The 3,003-nt window shown below is 39.7% G+C and overlaps 1 pseudogene; it reads left to right on the forward strand.

Annotated features, from left to right (window-relative positions):
• The first annotated feature begins 493 nt into the window (after nt 1–493).
• On the forward strand, nt 494–2,734 carry LOC149534452 (cytochrome P450 CYP94D108 pseudogene; annotated as a pseudogene).
• Nucleotides 2,735–3,003: the final 269 nt, after the last annotated feature.

Genomic DNA, 3,003 nt, shown 5'->3' on the forward strand with positions numbered 1-3,003 from the left:
GCATATGTCTTTAATATACAATTTTTTACTTGCATGTACTTGCATGCACTTGCATGTTACTTACAGGTGTTATTTTTCCGGTCCTTTGTCAAAGCTTAACTAAATTATAGAGTTGCAATGCTAAGGCAACCTTTCTTTTGGCACCACATTTCATGTCATGAAGAAGCATTTTTAAATTATTTTTATTTGATGTTTTAGATTTTTTTCAACTATTTTATTTCATAGTGTAGACTTTACATTGGCAATAATAATATAGTTTTCAAAATTAAAGCACTTGTACATAGATATTTTTTTTTAATAAATAAAGTGGTACAATGTCAACACCCTGTCATTAATGCCTAACATGTGGAATTCTTTAAAATAATCTGAACTTTTGAAATATAAAATTAATTTTACTCCTATATGAAAATCTCAAAACTATAATACATATGCAAATATTTAAAAAATATTTACAAATCACTATTGCATCTAATCAATGCAATAGTATCCTGGAACTAACAAATATTTAAAATTAGATAAAAGAACGCCTGACATATATAGAAAAAATTAATAAAACAAAGTTTTGGAAAGGGACTTTCTTGTACACGAAAAGGCCAATTGATAACCGCAAGGAACACGGTCTGCTCAACAACTGTTGAACTACTGACGCGTTACAGGTCTTCCACGTTGCTCTGTGCATCTCTTTATATTATGAAATTTAATTCAATAACTACATCTCATCGACCTTCGTTTCAAACAATTAATTTCTAATCTACCGAAGATAAAGGAATAATATTTAAGAACAACTCCAGCGGAGTGCTCAAATACGTACAGACGGAATCTGACCGGAATACTATCTGTTACAGAGAATGGCTGCGGAATATTTTTTTTCTAAGCGTTTTCATTGTTTTAGTTGGGTACTTTTCGCTATGTTTTCTAAGAAGAAAGAACGTGAAAAAGCCCTGCAAGGCCCTTGTTAACTATCCCATTGTCGGCTGCGCATTCGAGTTCTTGAAAAATCGTCACAGATTGCTGCAATGGCTCACAGAAACCATGGAAATTATGCCAACAAATACATTCAGGGCCGACCGGCCCGGTGGAGTGAGAGATATCATTACAGCAAATCCTGCAAACGTGGAGCATATTCTCAAACCTAAATTTGAAGACTACCCAAAGGGAGAACGCTTCACCTTTCTTCTCCACGATTTCTTGGGTCGAGGTATTTTCAATGCCGACGGTGACCTGTGGAAGATGCAAAGAAAGACAGCAAGCTACAAATTTAACACCAACTCTCTCAGAAGCTTCGTGGTGGAGACGGTGCAGTGGGAGATTGGTAACCGGCTGGTGCCCGTCCTAACCAACGCAGCTGAAATGGGTGAGTGTTTAGATTTGCATTTGATAATATTTGTAGCGTAGCGTTTGGGGTGGATCCTGCCTGTCTACTCCCCTCAATGCCCATCTCACCATTTGCAAAGACTTTTGACGATGCCACTGAAATTAGCGCCGGAAGGTTCTATTCTGCTCTTCCACTTTCGTGGAGAGTGATGCCCGTGCTCAACATTGGCTCTGAAGAGCGTTTGCGGGAAGCTATTGATGTTGTGGACAAATTCGCTATGGATGTGGTCTATAGCAGAAGGAAGGAGATTTCGGCGAGTACGGGAGGCACTGGGAGAGAGGATCTGCTTTCGAGGTTCATGGCGGCTCTTTCAAACAAGTCGGTGCATGAATTACGGTGGGATGATCAGTCGGAAAGTGAGGGCCAGGAATCAAGTGATGCGATGGATAATTTTTTGAAGGAGATGATGGTGAGCTTTGCTTTGGCAGGCAGAGATAGCACTTCTGCTGCTCTCACATGGTTTTTCTGGCTTCTCTCCTCTCACCAGAGTGTAGAGCAAGCCATCCACGCTGAAATCTTACATATATTAGGTAAGAGATCGCACTCCACAAGAGCTGATGAAGACGGGGTTAATTTCAGCTTTGAGGAATTGAAGGATATGAATTATTTGCATGCTGCTCTGTGCGAGTCGATGCGGCTTTATCCGCCGGTGGCTGTTGATACTAAACTTGCCTCCAAAGACGATGTTTTACCAGACGGGACTTGTGTGAAGAAGGGAACACATCTGAATTACTGTAGTGAATTATTTGCATGCTGCTCTGTGCGAGTCGATGCGGCTTTATCCGCCGGTGGCTGTTGATACTAAACTTGCCTCCAAAGACGATGTTTTACCAGACGGGACTTGTGTGAAGAAGGGAACACATCTGAATTACTGTAGTTATGCGATGGGCAGGATGGAAAGTATTTGGGGTAGTGACTGTTTTCAGTTTAATCCCCAGAGATGGTTGAAAGAAGGGGAATTTGTGGGAGAGAATCCATACAAGTTTCCAGTATTCCATGCTGGACCTCGGTTATGTCTGGGCAAAGAGATGGCGTTCATACAGATGAAATCTATTGTGGCTTCAATTATTCACAATTTTCGTTTGGAGATAGATGATGGGATTGCGTGTCCGATTATGTGGTGTCTCTGACCATGCGAATGAGAGGTGGGCTGCCCATTACTGTCCGATGTCGACGAGGATAATGCATCTGCTTGATGGGCATATTACGTATGAAAGATATTTCTGAGTTAGTTGAACGATCATGTGCTTATCTAGCATATTATGTTATTATATTCAGCCTTCTTTATTCAAATTGTCATGTTCAACTACCAGTTTAAAGATCAAGTGGTGACAATATTCTAAAATAATTTTTAAATAATTGTTGATTCTTGGTAATGATTTATGTGATAAGTTACGGAAAAGGATAGGCTACCTAAGGAAAAGCTAAATGAACGACCAAATTTGATGGACGAGTACAATCCCACATTTAAATGATTTATACTAACAAGGAAGTGCTAATGAAATGGATGAATAATGTTGCAGAAAAGTATGTGCTCCATACTTGATAATTGCTTAGATATTGCTTGACAACTAAGTCAATAACGCAGTGGGCAATTCATTATTGCTGGCTCTTGCAGCACCTAAGCA

This window comes from Cupressus sempervirens, chromosome 10 (genome assembly GCF_028749045.1).
Source record: "Cupressus sempervirens isolate cs-2001-9-10 chromosome 10, ASM2874904v1, whole genome shotgun sequence".
Lineage (NCBI taxonomy): Eukaryota > Viridiplantae > Streptophyta > Pinopsida > Cupressales > Cupressaceae > Cupressus > Cupressus sempervirens.